Here is a 21,369-nt window from a genome sequence, read left to right as displayed (position 1 = left end):
TATTGTCCGCCGCCTTGATCCCCCTCACCCCCTGGTGTCTCCCTTCCTCTCCACTCCCAACCAGTTGCCGCGCCTTTACCGTTGTGTCCTTCCCTCTCTCCATCTCCACACCCTCCATCTCCTTTCCCAACACAACTTCCACCGTCTACCACTCCCGGATGATGAGCTTCGCCCTGACATCTACCCTTCCTACCAACTCTAACCCCCTCTTCCTGCCTCCTCCTCAGGGCTCCCTCTCCTCCCCCTCCCTCCTTCTGAGCGGATTTCCCCTCCTACTCCCCATCCATCTCTTGTGCCTTCTTTCAGTGTCTCTGCGCTCCCACCTGCCCTGTCTTCCCTTTTCCTCTCCCGCCCCATGTGTCTCCTGCCTCTTTGTGAACCCACGGTTGCCCCTCCTCTCTTCATCCCGCCGCTTCCCCAGCTGCCCCATTCTCCCCCCTCCTTTTCCATCCTCTCTGCCCTTTCCCTCGGCAGGTCCCACCTGGTAGTTTTATTCTTCATCGTGTGTGCTCCAAGTGGGTTTTAAGTGTGTTGTTTCGGAGTGTTTTTAATACTGTGGCCAACTTTTAACCTGTGCATGCGCATCCAGTGTCTTCTCTGTGTTTTAAGAATCGCCACCTGCGTTTTTTAACTTTCTGGTGACTTTTTTAACTGTCCCCAATGAACGTCTACATGTCAGTGTATTTTTACCGCCATTTTCTCCCCTTACTCTGTTTTATGTTCCCCTTTTTTACCTCCTTATGTATGTATTATTTTATTCTTGTTTTAGTTGTCATGTCACTCGGCTGAAGAGCGGCGGATTGTGCTGCTGACAGCCCTCCCCTGCCCATATGGGGCAGGGGAATGAAATCACAATAAAGAAAAAAAAATTTAGGAGCAGAAAATGGCTTGTTAATAGCAGACGAGAAGACCTTATGAAGAAAGACCCAGTTTACCCGCATAATAATATTAGGTTTTGTCCACTACATTTCGAAGAAAACCAGTTCATGAACGCAGACAATAACAAACTCGTGTGGAATGCAGTACCCACACTGTTTGACATCCCAAATGAGCCACCTCAACTGACGATGAAGAGGAAACTGCCACAAAGATTCGACAGTCAATCTAAAGCTGTAAAACAGTCGGATGACACAGGAGCAGCCAGTTCAGCTCTCCATGTATCAGTGCCAGATTCGTGCGAATCGTCACCACAGACGTGCTTTGACGATAAAGTGGTTAGATTAAGTGCAGCTGTTCATGTCTTACAAAAGCGTGTGAAGTGTCAGAATGTGCAGATCGAGCGAAACTATTTCGGGACAAGGAAAGTGCCAACAGATAGATTGTTTGAAAATTATTCAAATATTTGGTTTTTCGTGAAATGTAATGTAATCAGCTCATTATAATGTTTTCAGCAAATTTCTGTCACTATTTGGCAGTTGCTTTACCCACTTTGAATAATATAAAGATTAAGGTCGTACTTGTGGCAACAGGCACAAGTGACACACACAGTAGGCCTACAGAACGATAAACGAGCTGTCGATCGCTTTTGCATGTAAAGGTACATGTCTGTGTTTCTTACATGTGAATCTGTGTGTTTATATTCTTTTGATATGAACGTGGTAAGCTGCAATTCTGTCCAATGTCACAAGTGTTTCTTCACGAATGTGTAGTAGCTTGCCACTCTATTAATGGTTTTTGTCCATACTTGCGCTTATTTTAGAATCATTAATAGAAACATATATGCCTTCCGATACTAAACAAACTCTTGGAGGCAAGAAAATAACTCGAATAATTCGGAAATTACGTAGGAAATGGATGTAAACAAACATTATGCTTACAACGCGTCTGACGTTCACCTTAGCTGCCGCTTGGAGCGCTAGTGTCGCTCCATCTGTCAAACGGCAACAACTTTTACAGCAGTGAGTGTCGCGACTGTTATGTTAGACTGTGTAATGTGCTGTGGTCAGCACAGTCAAAGGCTGTAGTGATTTTAATGGGCAGCAGTATAGAACTTACGATCTCGCATACGTTGGATGCGAACTTCATACGTTGATGTTGACTGAATAGTCATTGTGCGAAGGGAAAATTGAGAAAGAGATGAAAAATGTATTCTCAATTTACTCTTGAGACACTAGGTTGAAGAATTCTGAATGTGCATCGAATTCATGAATTGCAATGTCTCTTGTGCTTCGTTCCAGTTATTGTCCCGCGTTCATGATCCGATAATTTCCACAGTGCAGCGATAACCACTTTGGCTGGTCTTTCGCAACACATACCAACAGACAGTTAAAAGTGCTGATAATGATCTGTCTGTTCTTAAACGGGACGCACAATGCTTGCGCAGCTATTTTCATACCGCTATCTCATGCCTACCGGCACTTCACAGAGATTATAATTTAGCCATATGCCTTGAACATTTCGTTCATTCATAGTTCTGTAAAAACTGCAGGTAATTACACCTGATGCTCACCTCCGTAGATGAAGTCGCTAACGAACGTAAGCGAATGATTAGCAACAGAAAAATACGTAGTTCGAGTTCTGCAGTTGGTGTAATTTTCATACTAAAAATTTTGCCCCTCGAGGGGTAGATAAGTTTTGAATTACGTGTAATTATCATGGAGCGCTAGTTTCCTGCATTAAACTACAAATTTCTGCCCAGTATTTTAGGAAGTGAGTGCGTTTGACTGTGTTGATAGTCATTTGCTCCCGGCTGCTCCACCGCGCCTTTCGTTATTAGAGAAAATAGGGTAACAGGCCCCTCGACATTACTTTAAATATTTATTGTTGATATATACAGGGTGTCCCAGGATGAATGGTCAATATTCAGGAATATGACAGGAACGATCATTCGAAGCAAAAACGTCTAATAAACATGAGTTCTAAAATGCATACCTTATGAGCTATGAGCATTTCTTTATCTCCGATTCTACGAAAAAGTTCTCTTCTACTGTAAACTCCTTGTTTTCCAAATTTTGGGAGGAATTAGTATGGACAAAAGCAAGAAAAAATTATCTCCATTAGAGGTATGGGCTCTTGTTCAATAGAAGATACGTGTTTCACTGTAGCGAAGATGAACCAGAGCTCATAGTTCTTAAGATTACAATTTTCGAACCCATGTTTACTGGCCTTTTTTTGCTTCGAATGATCGTTAATGCCACGTCAGTAAATAATAACCATTCGCCCAGGGACACCCTTTATCTATATGGTATGCAGAGTGATTCGTATTAACGTTTAAAAACTCCCGATGCGACATAGGTAACGCTGAGACAATTACACTACAGGCCGTTAAAATTGCTACACCAAGAAGAAATGCAGATGATAATCGGGTATTCATTGGACAAATATACTACACTAGAACTTATGTGTGATTACATTTTCACACAATTTGGGTGCATAGATCCTGAGAAATCAATACCCAGGTAATAATAACGGCCTTGATACGCCTGGGCATTGAGTGAAACAGAGCTTGGATGGCGTGTACAGGTACAGCTCCCCATGCAGCTTCAACGCGATACCACAGTTCATCAAGAGTATTGACTGGCGTATTGTGACGAGCCAGTTGCTCGGCCACCATTGACCAGACGTTTTCATTTGGTGACAGACCTGGAGACTGTGCTGGCCAGGGCAGCAGTCGATCATTTTCTGTATCCAGAAAGGCCCGTACAGGACCTGCAACATAAGGTCGTGCATTATCCTGCTGAAATGTAGCGTTTCGCAGGGATGGAAAGAAGGGTAGAGCCACGGGTCGTAACACATCTGAAATGTAACGCCCACTGTTCAAAGTGCCGTCATTGCGAACAAGAGGTGACCGAGACGTGTAACCAATGGCACCCCATACCATCACGCCGGGTGATACGCCAGTATGGCGATGACGAATACACGCTTCCAATGTGCGTTCACCGCGATGTCGCCAAACACGGATGCGACCATCATGATGCTGTAAACAGAACCTGGATTCATCCGAAAAAATGATGTTTTGCCATTCGTGCACCTAGGTTCGTCGTTGAGTACACCATCGCAGGCTCTCCTGTCTGTGACGCAGCGTCAAGAGTAACCGCAGCCGTGGTCTCGGAGCTGATAGTCCATGCTGCTGCAAACGTCGTCGAATTGTTCGTGCAGATGGTTGTTGTCTTGCAAACGTCCCCTTCTGTTGACTCATGAATCGAGACGTGGCTGCACGATCCGTTACAGCCATGCGGATAAGGTGGCTGTCATCTCGGCTGCTAGTGATACGAAGCCGTTGGGATCCAGCACGATGTTCCGTATTACTCTCCCGAACCCATCGATTCCACATTCGGCTAACAGTCATTGGATCTCGACCAACGCGAGCACCAATGTCGCGATACGATCAACCGCAATCGCGATAGGCTACAATCCGACCTTTATCAAAGTCGGAAACGTGATGGCACGCGTTTCTCCTCCTTACACGAGGCATCACAACAACGTTTCACGGGCAACGCCGGTCAACTGCTGTTTGTGTATGAGAAATCGGTTGGAAACTTTCCTCATGTCAGCACGTTGTAGGTGTCGCCCACGGTGCCAGCCTAGTGTGAATGCTCTGAAAAGCTAATCATTTGCATATCACAGCATCTTCTTCCTGTCGGTTAAATTTCGCGTCTGCAGCACGTCATCTTCGTGGTGTAGCAATTTTAATGGCCAGTAGTGTAAGTTGATATACGACAATGGGGCCGCAAATTTAGGGAAATACTCCCAAAAGTGGATGACAAATGTTGAGCATTTGGCGTCACCAGATAATGGCCTCGCCGTACGTGCAGCGGTAGAGCCTATGGGTCTCTTGCAATATGACTCAAGTCATGCATTCTTATCGGTGTGGCTACGGCCTGCGTGCGCGAATTTAGCGCATGGGGCTGAGGGTTCGAATATTGAGTCTGCCAGGTGATACTGTTCTTTGTTGCGTTAGACAGTTACGTAATTACACTGAGGTATGGTTTATTATTTCAGTTATCACTCTCGCAGTCTTCGGTTGTTAATTGCAAAGTTCAGTACAATAATGACCTACCGCTCTGCGTCACACGTAAATTAGTACAAGCTTCCGAATTGCATCGCTGTCAGTAAACGATTAACGTGTACTTTACTAAATAAAGTCGGTCGAACAGATTCTGCTTGGTTCAAATGGTTCAAATGGCTCTGAGCACTATGCGACTTAACTTCTGAGGTCATCAGTCGCCTAGAACTTAGAACTAATTAAACCTAACTAACCTAAGGACATCACACACATCCATGCCCGAGGCAGGATTCGAACCTGCGACCGTAGCGGTCACGCGGTTCCAGACTGAAGCGCCTTTTACCGCACGGCCACACCGGCCGGCGTTTCCTTGGTTACAGCGTGGACAGCAGTTTGTGACTTCTACATATACAACAGATCACATTTACAGAAGGTGTTCGAAAACAGAGTAGCCTACCGGAGCGATATATATGGCTGCTCCCTATACATCTAAATCTACATGGTTACTATAGACGAGCTCAGGATCGCTACACGTGCGGCGACGTACGTCATCTCGTCACCTCACATGTACATTTGTCGTCCTCTTTCGGGATATTACGCGGCTCTTGCGACCCCATGTTTCTTACAGTAAGTTACTTGTCTCAGCGTCAACTACGTCGCTTCGGGGGTTTCAGACATTATTAAGAATCAGCCTGTATACAGAGTGGTCCATTGATAGTGACCGGGCCAAATATCTCACGAAATAAGTGTCAAACGAAAAAACTTCAAAGAAGGAAACTTGTCTACCTTCAAGGGGGAAACCAGATGGCGCTATGGTTGGCCCGCTGGATGGCGCTGCCATAGGTCAAACGGATATCAACTCCATTTTTTAAATAGGAACCCCCCTTTTTATTACATATTCGTGTAGTACGTAAAGAAATATTGAAAGGTGGCTACAGTGAGCCACAGCGCCAGAGATTGCGCCAAAGAGTATTATTCCGCCGCCTCCACTGGCAGTGCTTGTCGAGAACTCGTAGTAGTCAGTGCTTGCTGAGATGTCGTAGTGGGGAGTGCTTGTCGAGATGTCGTAGTAGTGAGTGCTTGTTCCATGTTTTATGCAGTTGTTTGATGGGCTAGACAGCAGATGTTGTTCGAATGGAGATATTGTAATGATCCGAGTGCTTTTCGTCAATATATATGAAGGTAAAAAAAATTTTCTTTTCTTTCTCATTATTTCAGTGTCCTGAATAATGCGTCATTACAGGTTCAGTCAACAAAGCATCTGGCGTGTGTTCTTGTATTAGAGTGTAATTCTGGTTTTCTTGCGCAATTATAGTATTTCTATTTTGTGCTTTGGTTTCGTACGTTTTATAGTTGCTGGGGACTTAATTAATTAATTGTGTAACGGAAATTTTCTTTCATTCTTTGTTGTTATTCTATGCAGTCAGATTGCGTACTAAAACTAGTCAGGGCCAACCGTTTGCGAGACTTCGTAGTCGGACAGTCAGCTACTAAAATTAAAAAAATATTTGCATTATAATAGTAATTAAGCCCCCATGCAATGTGAATGTTTTAGTTGAACCACTTTTTTCTCTTTGTGACAGAGGGCGCTGTAATAGTCACAAACATATGGCTCTGCACAACACCATCTGCAGAGCTATGACATGTATTACTCCTTATATTTACAAACGCTGCACGAAACGTAGCCTCATGTCTCACAACAACAAACTCTGTAGAAAATTCCGGAGACTGCTTAGGGTGGTCTGTAGTTCTCATTCCTTCAAGTGATACTAAAATAGGTCACTAGATTGGAACAACAACCAGGAAACGTTTGTTTGTGCCTAGGCACGCTATTCTCCAGGTACAACACGCTCCCCTGCTCATAACTGTCGTCCTTGAGATACTGATACCTACTTGACACACGACACACTGAGAAAAGAAGATATACAGTATATCGTACGATCACCTATGAAAATGGGTCGCTAGATTTGAGCTCTATCTAATGAGTGTATAGACAACTGTAAACTACTGCTTGTAAAGCGACTGTCGAAAAACATTAAATCTAAACTTTCTGTTTGTTTTTTGACTGGTCATGGCGACACCAAAGCGGGCCTCGAACACCACCGCAGTCAATGATTTCACCAGCTCAGTAACCCAGCTGGGACCTATGATTCACCCCAAACCTCAGAAGCTCAGATTATTAGGAGAACCTAGTTTAAGGAGACACCTGTGGAGGATTCCGTCAGTGTTTGGAGAAACACAGACATATTAAAAACAAAAACTGAACAAGTAGTCCGAAAAAAAAATTTACCTTAAGTCTACGTCCTTTGAATTCTAACCATAATATAATATACAATACAGGCGCTTTGAAATCTCGTAGCGCAGTTAACCTCTAAATTGAAACAGAGCCCTCCCGAGTGGAAATACAGTATCTGAAGTGGATCATTGTGTTATCAGTAAGATGTAAGCTATAAATAATTTCTGCTGTTCTTGGAACCGTAATTACGTGACGATTAAATCTGCGTCATCGAAAGACATCCGCTAATATCGGTCAAGACATCCTTCACACACCACACCTGAAGGCTAACACCCTTTGTGCCTCCCCCCCCCCCCCCCCCCCCCCACACATCTCTCCCAAGGACCCTCTTCTCCAAGTGAATCGTGCGCACTGCTTCATCCAGATCCGTTTACATCATTCACAAACAACTATGATACGAGGGTCATTCAATAAGTTGTGCCCTGCATTTTTTTCTCAGAACGTACTTATCGTTAAGAGTCAGAATTTGTTGACAATAGACATCAACATGTCTTGTCCATATCCTATTTTTCTACGTAGTCTTCATCACGTTCTATGGCCGTACGCCAACGTTGTGGAAGAACATGTATTCCCTGTTGGTAAAAGCTCTTGTCCTGCAGATGTAGCCATATTTTCCCTGCATGACTGGCACTCTCATCGTCTTCAAAGTGTATTCCCCGTTGAGAGTCTTTAAGCGGCTCAAAGAGATGGAAGTCAAAGGGTGCCAGGTCTGAACTGTAGGGTGGATGAGGCAATGACGTCAAACCCAATTTGGTGACGTATTCCCGAGATCTCAGACTTGTGTGTGGGAGTGCATTATCGTGTTGGAGCAAGAGGTTTCCTGGATTCTTGTCCGATCAAACACACCAGAAGCGGCTGTTGAGTTCATTCAGAGTCTTCATGTCTGCCTCTGAATTGATGGTTGACCCTCTTGGCATCCGATCCACGAGAATGACGCCATCACAATCCCAGAAGACTGCCACCATAACTTTTCCGGCAGAATTTCTTCTTTTGTGGTGATTGAGGATGATGCCACTCCATGGACTGCCTTTTTGTTTCCGGCGCAAAGTGGTGCAGCCAGCTTTCGTCCCCTGTAACGATTCGTGAGACAAAGGCCTCACCGTCGGTCTCAAAACGCTCCAACAATTCAAATGAAATGACCTTTCTTTGAATCTTGTGGCCCGCTGCGAGCATTCGTGGAACCCATCGTGAGCACTTCTTTGAATATCCGAGAGTCTGGATCATTGCAGACGCACTTGCAATGCTGACTGACACCTGTAGAGCCAATGGCATCCCCACGATTCAGCGCGTCTGAAGCAGTGGCTCTGACAGGACGTCCAGAGCGTGGTTGATCATGGGACTTTGTTTCTGCATTTCCTGATGCTGTAACTTTCTTTACCCATCGCCCAACTGTACTCCTATCAACTGCAGCATCGTCATACACTGCACACAAACGTTTATGGATGTTCACCACGGTTTCTTTATCTGCACACAAGAATTCAATAATAGCACGGTGCTTGTAACATGAGTCGTATGTAGACGCCATTTTGAGCTTTACTACGGCTCCGCCATCTGCCAGAACGGTTCGAGACTTCACCGGACCGAGCGGGGTGGCGCAGTGGTTAGACACTGGACTCGCATTCGGGAGGACGACGGTTCAATCCCGCGTCCGGCCATCCTGATTTAGGTTTTCCGTGATTTCCCTAAATCACTCCAGGCAAATGCCGGGATGATTCCTCTGAAAGGGCACGGCCGACTTCCTTCCCAATCCTTCCCTAATCCGATGAGACCGATGACCACGCTGTCTGGTCTCCTTCCCCGAACCAACCAACCAACCAACTTCACTGGGGTGCAGAACAAACATCAAATATTAGGCATCACCAAGGGCGTTTGTCTATGTATATTAATCGCTTTTTAAAAAAATGTGGGGCATTACTTATTGAACGATCCTCGTACTCACCTTAAAGATAACTTACAAATCGGTAAGCCTCCTGTCTATTTATAATAATAGAAATTTTCACGGCCGATACTTACAACGAAATTCGATGGTTCATTATGCCACGTCGTAGTCCATACATATTATATAAATGGATTTACATGTGTGTGTGTGTGTGTGTGTGTGTGTGTGTGTGTCCGCTGGACCGATTTCAATCAAACTTGGAACACTTATCCCTTACTGTCGGGCGACAGTCGCTGTTGGCGTAAGAACCATCTATCACAGTTCAAGAGATATGACGTCATAAATAAAAAGATTTATGACGTTTAAATTTATTACTTCTGTGCTACTGGCTCCATTCGCAACAAATTTCGCAGACAGTATCCAAATATGCAGCTAAATGCATCTACAAAATAATATCACGCTACCGCACATAATTTAAGAGATCTGACGTCGTCAACACTGAGATGCGTGAAAAAATGCGGCATCATGCGTGAAGTTTTAAAGCATTTACTCTTTACTACTAAGACACTCCTACAGTCGAGTCAACTTACGGAAATCCGTGACACCTGGCAACGTTTTTGACAGTTGTCAACTGCGAAGCTTAAACGGCTGTAGGCGAAAACAATCGCCGTCTATGTTGTTGTCATAGAGACATTTACAAAATCGCGTTGGCGCCATGCGAAGCAGCTGCACGCAGCGTATACAGACTGTATCGGATACTACAACACAGGCGCAGTTCTTTTTTTGTTTTCGTTTCTTATAGATAATTGGCAAAATGAATAACCGGACAATGCCGTGTTTGTCAGCTAGTCATATGATAAACGTCCCCGATATAATCTTAGACCCACTGTCGACGATCTGGTGATCTCTATGTCGCAGATTCGATTTTAGCAACTGTCTTTTTTTTTAGTTTTATCGTGTTCCTTTGCTGATAACTTCATACCAATTATTATCCTTTAGTGAAAAAATGATGTAAGATATATTCTCTGAATTCACTTCCCAGTATGGCAGTATTGTAATCAATCAGTATACATCTTTGAAGTAATCTTCTCAAAATAATTTTTCTCTTGTTCGTTAAAGTCAATTAAGCCCATATCAGACAGATCTGAGGTGCGTTCATTTCTCCTGATTCAATCCCTGTGGCCTGAGAACATCGAAACTTAACAAAGTTGTTAATCCGTTTCTATGTATGTTACATCTAGACACCCAGTTCTCCCCTCTTTTTATGCAAGTATAAACAATCCGTTTGTAGAAGTCAGCAAATTGATCCAAAAGTCACACTGTTACTTCGTAATCTGGAAAATGCTTGTCCTTCAAAAGTAACTTCTTTGCAGAAGAGGGGTGAAGATCCGATGACACAAGGACACGGGGATGCAGTAGAATTTCTAAGCCGTAAGAGTGAACCTCCATTTAGACAACGTGTAAGTTATTATATAAGGTACTGTCTTGCGGCAGTCGGGTATCTTCGGCGACTACGCCACGTCTCTTGGTTTTTATGGCCCTTCATAACATCTGTAGCAGTGAAGCGTAGCATGCTCCAGTTATCGTGGTACCCTCTGCTAGGAAATATATCTAGACTACCCCATGCTGGTCCCAAAGGACGCCAATTGAGTGCTGACGAGCGTATGTCTTCTATTGAAGAGGATACTCCTGTCGTACCGCTGGGACTTTAGTCTCGGGATCACAATAGCGGGCACAGCTTCAAGTGTGTGTGATCAGTGTGGTTCAAAACTTCTCTTGGTTTCCGTGGAACATCGTTCGGCTCGTTTCTGTTTCTGCAAATGTGCATGCAGCCTGGGAAATCAAGCAGTGAAAACCTAACGCAGATGGAGATGGATTTTTTTTTCTGTCATACTGCTTGACGGTATCGGCTCGGTGGGGAAAGGAAACGCTGCTAGTTTAGATAAAGGAGGCATCCACTTGCTGGAAGGTGTTCCCAACTGTGGAGAGTGGTCATCGTACAATTGAAGCTGTTTCCACCGAAATCCGATCACTTTTGAATAGGTGACGTCAATTCTCGACTAATTTGTAATATGTGGAAGCGTCATCATGAACTTCGTTCATCACATCGGAAGTCTCCCTTGCCGCGCAAAGGAACCTATGATTGCTCACTATCCTGAGTTGTAAATTGACACGTTACCTACAGGGACTTTAGTCTTTACATATATGGTGTTTCAGCGTCTGGCCAAACCTTTAATGAAGGCCTTTTCGTTCTCCTCTTTCTCATGTCCATAGTCTGTGCTAACAGTTTTTAAGTACACGGGTTGTATAGAAACGGCCAAGGTATAGAATGGGAGCTGTTGACATCTACATCTACATCTACATCTACATTTATACTCCGCAATTCACCCAACGGTGTGTGGCGGAGGGCACTTTACGTGCCACTGTCATTACCTCCCTTTCCTGTTCCAGTCGCGTATGGTTCGCGGGAAGACCGACTGTCTGAAAGCCTCCGTGCGCGCTCTAATCTCTCTAATTTTACGTTCGTGATCTCCTCGGGAGGTATAAGTAGGGGGAAGCAATATATTCGATACCTCATCCAGAAACGCACCCTCTCGAAACCTGGCGAGCAAGCTACACCGCTATGCAGAGCGACTCTCTTGAAGAGTCTGCCACTTGAGTTTGTTAAACTTCTCCGTAACGCTATCACGGTTACCAAATAACCCTGTGACGAAACGCGCCTCTCTTCTTTGGATCTTCTCTATCTCCTCCGTCAACCCGATCTGGTACGAATCCCACACTGATGAGCAATACTCAAGTATAGGTCGAACGAGTGTTTTGTAAGCCACCTCCTTTGTTGATGGACTACATTTTCTAAGGGCTCTCCCAATGAATCTGAACCTGGTACCCGCCTTACCAACAATTAATTTTATATGATCATTCTACTTCAAATCGTCCCGCACGCATACTCCCCGATATTTTACAGAAGTAACTGCTACCAGTGTTTGTTCCGTTATCATATAATCATACAATAAAGGATCCTTCTTTCTATGTATTCGCAATACACTACATTTGTCTATGTTAAGGGTCAGTTGCCACTCCCTGCACCAAGTGCCTATCCGCTGCAGATCTTCCTGCATTTCGCTACAATTTTCTAATGCTGCAACTTCTCTGTATACTACAGCATCATCCGCGAAAAGCCGCATGGAACTTCCGACACTATCTACTAGGTCATTTATATATACTGTGAAAAGCAGTGGTCCCATAACACTCCTCTGTGGCACGCCAGAGGTTACCTTAACGTCTGTAGACGTCTCTCCATTGATAACAACACTGCACTGCACTGCACTGTATTTCCTGTTATAGACTCAAAGGAATATCCTGAAACCTCATCATCGCTCTATGACACTGTTTGACTAATTCGCGAGACTGTATTTTTTTTTTCATTTCTGATACAGGGTTTTTATTAGCAAGCAATTCAAGTCGTTTACTCTTTCAAGACTTGAAAAATACTCAGTTGATCAGCGTGTGCAATTGAACCTCAAGTAGAGCCAAGTACTTCCGCTTCGCCAAATGAAATAATTCCTTTACCAAGAAGAATACATCACCAAAACAGACAAAAGAAAAGGATTAATGAGAAATATATTTTGGAACCCATTTAGAAAGAAATTGGAATCACAGTTAAGTAAACAAGAAAGAAATCAAAAAGAAAAATGTATGACTCCGATCAAGCAAAACTCAAATATGTCGGCAGAAAATCTACATACTTTTCGCTGTCCTGCTGCAATGAAAAGTAGAGTAATCACCCAACTGGATTCAGTGTATAAGTGCGTGGGATGAAGGGATGAATCCTGCTCTTGTTATGAAGGTTCAGGACACGTTATTTGTGATCCCTGTTACATGACATTTGCTCCAGATTTCGTATTTTTTACTCTGATTTGACAAGAGACTAAGACTTGTTAATTGAATCAAATTTGTTGTTAACAATAACCAGTACAAATTGAGAAACAAGGGTCATTACACAAATATGTATTCGAGTTTAAATGAAGGAGAAGAAGACGGCGAGTAATTTATCAGAGACAAGTGTATCGTCAACAGTGCCCCAGGGCAGTGTGATAGGACCGCTGTTGTTCTTCTTCTTCTTACGTTACGGCCTCCGTAGGACCACAGGTAGCCCCTTCGTGGACTGCATTTTCCTCTTCTTCTCCCAAAACCTCTTCATTCTTTCTCTTCTCCTCTCCCGCTCTTCTTCCGAGATCTTCAGTTTCCGTTTTTCCTGGCGGCTCCACTGGTGACATTCTAATCTTTTCCTGTATTCTTCTCTGTCATTGATCTCCGGCATATTTGTCGGTGTATATTTGTTCCTCCAATTTTCCTTTCCTTCGACCTTGATCCCCAATTCCAACCAGTCCTTCCGAAGTTCAACAATCCACTTGGTTCCTGTCTTTCCCCTTGTCCTCCCTGTTGTTTCCCACACTCTCTTCGTCATTCTGTCCATACTCATTCTAACTACATGCCCAGCAAACCTTGCCCTTTTGAGTCTGATTTCCCCAGATATTGTTCTCATGTTCTGGTACAGTTCTTCCCTAGGTCTTCGCATCCACTTCTCTCCACCTCTTTTGGGACCTAGTATTTTTCTCAGTATTTTCCTCTCTTCTTTCTCTAGTTGCTCTGCCCCATTTCTTCCTAGTGTCATCGTCTCAGCAGCATGTAATACTGCATTCCTCACTGTTGTCTCTGTGGATATATTCTTTTTATTGTATACCTCTCTCGTCATGCAGAGGTCTGGCCTCATCTTCTTTATCCCTCCTTGCTCCTGTTCCTTCCTGTTATAAATTCTGCCATGTATTTAAATTTGTCCACCATTTGCACAGTGCCTTCCGGTGTTTCCCAGTTTGCAGTGGTGTTTAATGTCTTTGTCTTGTTATAGGCGATCCTCAGTCCCACCTTTCTGGCTACCTTACTTAAGTTGTCGAGTTGTGTCTTTGCGTCTTCTTCCGTCTCACTACTGCTATGTCATCTGCAAAGGCTAGGCAGTCCACTTCACCCCTGTTGTCCTTTTTGTCCCCCACATGGGTCTTTTGTATTCCCATTTCCTCTTTTATTACTCTCCACTGCCTGGTCACTTCGTCTAGTGCTATATTGAAAAACAATGGTGACAATCCATCTCCCTGTTTAACACCAGTCTTGATCTCAAATTCTTCTGACAGTGCTCCTCTGAATCTTACCCTTGCTTTTGTGTTTGTCAGAATTTCTTTTATGAGTTCTTGTGCAGTTCCATCAAGTCCTCTGTTCTTCAGGATCGTAACAAGAGTCTGTCTGTCGATGGAGTCATATGCCTTTGTGAAGTCCAAGAAGGTTATTACTGTCTTTTTGTTTTTTAAGGCCCTATGTTCTATCAGTTGCTTCAGGATAAATATCTGTTCTACACAACCTCTTCCCTTCCTGAATCCCGCTTGGTAGTTGCCGACTGTACTTTCTACCTGTTCTTCTACTCTCTTGAGCAATAGTTTTGACAGCACCTTGTATCCGACCTCTAATAGCGATATTCCTCTGTAGTTGTTTGAATCTCTCTTGTCCCCCTTCTTGTGTATTGGTACTACAATTGCATTCTTCCATCCTTCTGGCAACTTCTTTGTTCTCCAGATCTGGTGAATTTTGTTGGTCATGTTGTCTATTGCTTTGTTGCCTCCCCACTTTATCATCTCGGCTGCCATACCATCTTCTCCAGTTGCCTTATTATTCTTCAGATCGCTTATGGCATGGGCGACTTCATCTCTGGTTGGAGGGCGTGGCTCTCTCTCTTCTGTGTCAGTCCCCAGTTCCAGCTCTTCTGTTGTTCTCGATATACATAAATGATTTGGCGGGCAGGGTGGGCAGCAATCTGCGATTGTTTGCTGATAACGCTGTGGTATGTGGTAAGGAGTCGAAGTTGAGTAACTGTAGGAAGATACAAGACGACTTAGTCAAAATATCTAGTTGGTGTGATGAATGGCAGCTAGTTCTAAATGTGGAAAAACGTAAGTTAATGCGGATGAGTGGGAAGAAGAAACCTGTAATGTTCGGATACAGTGTTGGTAGTGTCCTGGTTCAACAGTCAAGTCGTTTGTCTGGGCTAATGTTGCAAAGCGATATGAAATGAAACGAGTTTGTGAAAACTGTGGTAGGAAAGCTGAATGGTCGACTTTGGTCTATTAACAGAATTTTAGGAACATGTGGTTCACCTGTAAAGGAGAGCGCATACAGGACGTTGGTGCGACCTATTCTCGAGTACTACTCGAGTGTTTGGGATCCGCGCCAGACCAGATTCAAGGAAGACACCGAAGCAGTTCAATGGCGGACTGCCAGATTTGTTACCGGTAGATTCGAACAACACGTAAGTGTTAAGGAGATGCTTCGGGAACTCAAATTCCTCGAGGGGAGACGACGATTTTATCTAGACACACTACTCAGAAAATTTAGAGGCCGCCAGTTGAAGCCGACTGCCAAAAGAATCTGCTGCCGCCAACATACATTGCGCGTAAGGGTCACGAAAATAAGATGGGAGAAATTAGCACTCATACGGAATCATATAGACAGTCGTTTTTCCCTGGCTCTATCTGCGAGCGGAACAGGAAAGGAAATGACCATTAGTTGTACACGTGATACTCAATCACGCATCGTACGGTGGCTTTCGGGGTATCTACAGGGTGTTTCAAAAATGACCGGTATATTTGAAACGGCAATAAAAACTAAACGAGCAGCGATAGAAATACACCGTTTGTTGCAATATGCGTGGGACAACAGTACATTTTCAGGCGGACAAACTTTCGAAATTACAGTAGTTACAATTTTCAACAACAGATGGCGCTGCGGTCTGGGAAACTCTATAGTACGATATTTTCCACATATCCACCATGCGTAGCAATAATATGGCGTAGTCTCTGAATGAAATTACCCCGAAACCTTTGACAACGTGTCTGGCGGAATGGCTTCACATGCAGATGAGATGTACTGCTTCAGCTGTTCAATTGTTTCTGGATTCTGGCGGTACACCTGGTCTTTCAAGTGTCCCCACAGAAAGGAGTCACAGGGGTTCATGTCTGGCGAATAGGGAGGCCAATCCACGCCGCCTCCTGTATGTTTCGGATAGCCCAAAGCAATCACACGATCATCGAACTATTCATTCAGGAAATTAAAGACGTCGGCCGTGCGATGTGGCCTGGCACCATCTTGCATAAACCACGAGGTGTTCGCAGTGTCGTCTAAGGCACGAAGAATGTCCAGATAGCGTGATGCAGTAATCGTTTCGGATCTGAAAAATGGGCCAATGATTCCTTTGGAAGAAATGGCGGCCCAGACCAGTACTTTTTGAGAATGCAGGGACGATGGGACTGCAACATGGGGCTTTTCGGTTCCACATATGCGTCAGTTCTGTTTATTGACGAAGCCATCCAGGTAAAAATAAGCTTCGTCAGTAAATCAAATGCTGCCCACATGCATATCGCCGTCATCAATCCTGTGCACTATATCGTTAGCGAATGTCTCTCGTGCAGCAATGGTAGCGGCGCTGAGGGGTTGCCGCGTTTGAATTTTGTATGGATAGACGTGTAAACTCTGGCGCATGAGACGATACGTGGACGTTGGCGTCATTTGGACCGCAGCTGCAACATGGCGAACGGAAACCCGAGGCCGCTGTCGGATCACCTGCTGCACTAGCTGCGCGTTGCCCTCTGTGGTTGCCGTACGCGGTCGCCCTACCTTTCCAGCACGTTCATCCGTCACGTTCCCAGTCCGTTGAAATTTTTCAAACAGATCCTTTATTGTATCGCTTTTCGGTCCTTTGGTTACATTAAACCTCCGTTGAAAACTTCGTCTTGTTGCAACAACACTGTGTTCTAGGCGGTGGAATTCCAACACCAGAAAAATCCTCTGTTCTAAGGAATGAACCATGTTGTCTACAGCACACTTGCACGTTGTGAACAGCACACGCTTACAGCAGAAAGACGACGTACAGAATGGCGCACCCACAGACTGCGTTGTCTTGTATATCTTTCACATCACTTGCAGCGCCATCTGTTGTTGAAAATTGTAACTACTGTAATTTCGAAAGTTTGTCCACCTGAAAATGTACTGTTGTCCCAAGCATATTGCAACAAACTGTGTATTTCTATCGCTGCTCGTTTAGTTTTTATTGCCGTTTCAAATATACTGGTCATTTTTGAAACACCCTGTATGTAGATGTAGACATACAGGGTGGTCGGAAATTCCAGTTACAAACTTCTAGGACATGTAGAGGGTAGTGAGTACAGAACATTTTGAATGGGAACCCATGTCCCGTATCGTATCGTTTCCGTTCTACGACAGTTTCAATTCAGATGTGTACCTCGTCAACGTCTGCTTAGGGCAAGAGAAACGTCTCAGAGTTCCCTGTCCTGGTATGCAACAGGGTAGACACGATGACGTGTACTACATCAAACGCTGCCCAAATGCCACTTATTGTCTGCTTTGCTGTGATACCCTGTCAACACCTGTGCATCACCGATAGAGGAAACATGATGCAGTACACGTTTGCGGAGTACACAGATATGCTCCTTGTGTATGGCGAAGCTGGAGGTAACGGAAGAGCTGATAGTCGGCAGTATCACGAACGTTTTCCACACCGTCACACTCCATCGCACAAGCTGTACCTTCACCGTGAGGAGGCAGGACTGTGGTGCTCCACGGCGACGCCGCACTCCCGAATTTGAAGTAGGTGTACTGCGTCGCATTGAAGACAGCCCGTCAACGAGTTCGAGAACAATTGCGCGTGCAATGGCTGTTAGTCACAGTACCGTCTTGGACGTTCTGCATGAGCAACAGCTACATCCGTACCACTTACAAAGGTTACATGCTGTGGGTCCAGCAGACTTTCCACAACGCATCGCCTTCTGCACATAATTCCTGCACCGTTGCATCGACGCGCCCCTGTTTCCTCGTCGAGTTCTCTTACGGATGAATGTAGGCTCACAAGGGATTGTGTTCTGAATGCTCGAAATAGCCATGTCTGGGCGGACGAAACCCTCATGCCACGCAAGTTCAGGGATTTCAAGACTGGTTTGGAATTAACATGTGGGCAGATATTCTGGACGGTCATGTGATTGGACCATACCTCCTTCCATCCCAGCTCACGGGTCCCGCATAATCTAGTCTTCCTACGACGCGTACTGGACACGTTCTTGGAAGCTGTGCCATTGAATGTCCGTCAGGAAATGTGGTTTCAGCATGGTGGAGCACCACCTCACTTTTCACTGGCTGCCGGGAGACATCTCAACAGACGGTATGGTGAAAGATGGATAGGCCGTGGTGGTCCAACCGCCACGATCGCCGGATTTAACCCCTATGGACTACTTCTTGTGAGGTCGTATGAAGAGCGTAATTTATGAGACAGCTGTAGAGACAGAGGAAGATCTGCTGGCACGAGTTCTGGCCGCTGCACAAGACACTGAAGAGACACCAGGTGGGATGGAGAGAGTGTACCAGAACATGCTTCGGAGGTATAATGTGTGTACCAACGTTGCTGGTCGCCACGTCGAGCCGCTGTTGTAATGCATCGGTACGCTGCGGTTGGTACCATGGGTGCTGGGTTCTTCTTGTTGTCGACTAATGTAAACATGTAAACCATAAGGTGTAAGTTGTAATGCAAATGTGTGAGTAATAACGGAACGAGTTAGTATTCTTTTCAAATGGATTGCAACAATTGTACTGGGTCACGCCTAAGTACATTCCTCACGTGCGTGTGGGTGGGATAATCATCTGCACTGAAACTGTCGTAGAACGGAAATGATAAGTTTCCGGGTATGGGTCCCTATTCAAAATGTTATGTACTCACTACCCTCCACATGTCCTAGAAGTTTGTAACGGGAATTTCCGACCACCCTGTATATGTAGAAATAAATGGTCGTATGTTATCTGCATTTTAATGATAATCGACATGGGGAAAAATTGGACGTTAAGACCGTATATTTACATTACTTCAGTCACTAAGTTTGCATTTCAGTTTAATTTATACGTATCCCTTTTAAATTCTGTTATGCAACAGCAAAACGTTAGACGAAATTCTCGTTAAATACGACTGTAGTTCCTTAAGATTTCTTCAGTATATCGCTAATTAAAGTTGCTTGTCTACTTAACGATCAGTGTTATCAGGCATAGGTTACCACTTACTGTCATACTCAAAATAATAAAAAGCTGTACATATCCAGCAAATACACAAAATTAAAGAGATACAGAGTATATCGGCTTGTAACCTCGCTCTGGAATCTACAAATGTGGTATCAGAGAGCTTCAGTATAAGAAAAAGGCGATACTGATATTCTCATTACAGGTCAGTGGTTGAAGTGCGTTTAACCAGGCAAGGAGAATGACGCAGGAGGACCGGTAACTTACCATATGACTGTCAAGGCGACAGTAAAATTTCTAAAGCCCGAATGCCGACGTACAGCTGCATGTGGAAAGGTTCGTACGACCGCCATTGAAGAGACTTCAATAGCAATATTGATTGCGAAGGCGAGAAATCTGAAGGAAATCGTTCAGTGATTGGCACCCGAGCGTGATGTAAGCAGTTCAAAAAATGATTCAAATGGCTCTGAGCACTATGGGACTTAACATATGAAGTCATCAGTCCCCTAGAACTTAGAACTACTTAAACCTAACTAACCTAAGAACATCACACACAGCCATGTCCGAGGCAGGATTCGAACCTGCAGCCGTAGCAGTAACGCGGTTCCAAACTGAAGCGCCTAGAAACGCTCGGCCACTGCGGCCGGCGATGTAAGCAGTAATCAAGATAAATGACAAGCTGTGCATTAACGACTGCGATAGACTGAAGTCTACCTAGGCTTATTTTCTGGCATGCCCCATTAGTAAAAGCCTAACTCCACAACACATGTGGATACACTTACTACAGCTGACATCGTTTCGTCAAGAATTAGAGATCCATGGCTTCATTGAAGCTATACTGAGGCTCGAACAACAAACAAAAACTTCGCGGAATATTTATTGTCAACATCCACCACCAACAATGAAAATGTATCTGATGCACGTCAGTATGGATGTCATCATACTGTTACTCAAAACGTAAACTACAATGACACGCTTGCTGTAAGACCGATCACCGACTAACACTGATCGATACCCTCTCTGTGCTCTCTGCCAGTATCTGCCCACCTTCAGATGAGGAAGCTTCCTTTGTAATTGTGGCTTGTTCCGTAACTGTTACGGCGTCAACAAATCTATACGTTATAAATACAAAATATATTTTAGCTCAAATAGTATTTCGTATAATTTCAAATCACCCCAAAAGCTAGTTTTATGGAGGAGTCAGCAAGTCAAAAAAATAAAATAAAATATAAAAATTATAATAAAACTGCATTTTTGTTGGTTCTGTTCTCATGAAAACATGAAAACCTTGCTTATAATACGTTTACTGAACCGGCGTGTCATTGCGACAGAGGGATTAAAACAACAACAAACGCTTCATAAAATGCTAAAACAAAAATGAACAGAATAGTGTTTATATATATATATATATATATATATATATATATCAAATGATTGCATTTGATTGTAGAAATACAAACTGAAAAAGGATTTTGTCATCACAACGTATTACGAAAGTTATCGATATTTTAATTAATTAATAGTAATCAAAATATCATCTTTATGTGGAACTAGTTATCTGAATCGATGTATTTTGACATTGTACTTAGATTGAAACACCTCAGCAGCTTCAAAATGCTTTTTAAGGAAAGTGTCAAAAAATAATTTGACTAGTGATATCGTTGCAGACTCGGTGGAATTAGTTAGTGCAAGGTATCCTCCACAAAACGTATAATGCAACAACATATATGAATAACAGATCATTCTGGCAAACAATAAATGTTAGTCATAATTTCTAAAACGGAAACCGAAAACTTGACTCATATGATGAGAAATGAAAGAGTGAATAAACCTAAAAGACTTACGGGGAAGTGGGTGGATCAGTGCACACTTAAGCAAAAATTATTAATTTGATACATTCATAGTAAGTATCCTAAAATCAACTGCATGTAAGATTGCTATAGTTTCTCTACTTTTACAATGCTAAATCAGTTTAAATGTGAAAAACATACAATGAAGTTTAACTGTTAATATCACAAAGATGTGATTGTACACGATTCCCCAGTCTACGTGGCAATTATCCGCAGTGGCAGAGACATTGTCCGCTTGAGATGGGAATTTTATCTTAAATATACACGAGTGAAAATATTC

This window comes from Schistocerca americana, chromosome 6, assembly GCF_021461395.2.
Source record: "Schistocerca americana isolate TAMUIC-IGC-003095 chromosome 6, iqSchAmer2.1, whole genome shotgun sequence".
Classification (NCBI taxonomy): domain Eukaryota; kingdom Metazoa; phylum Arthropoda; class Insecta; order Orthoptera; family Acrididae; genus Schistocerca; species Schistocerca americana.
Note: the sequence above shows the minus strand (reverse complement) of the source record.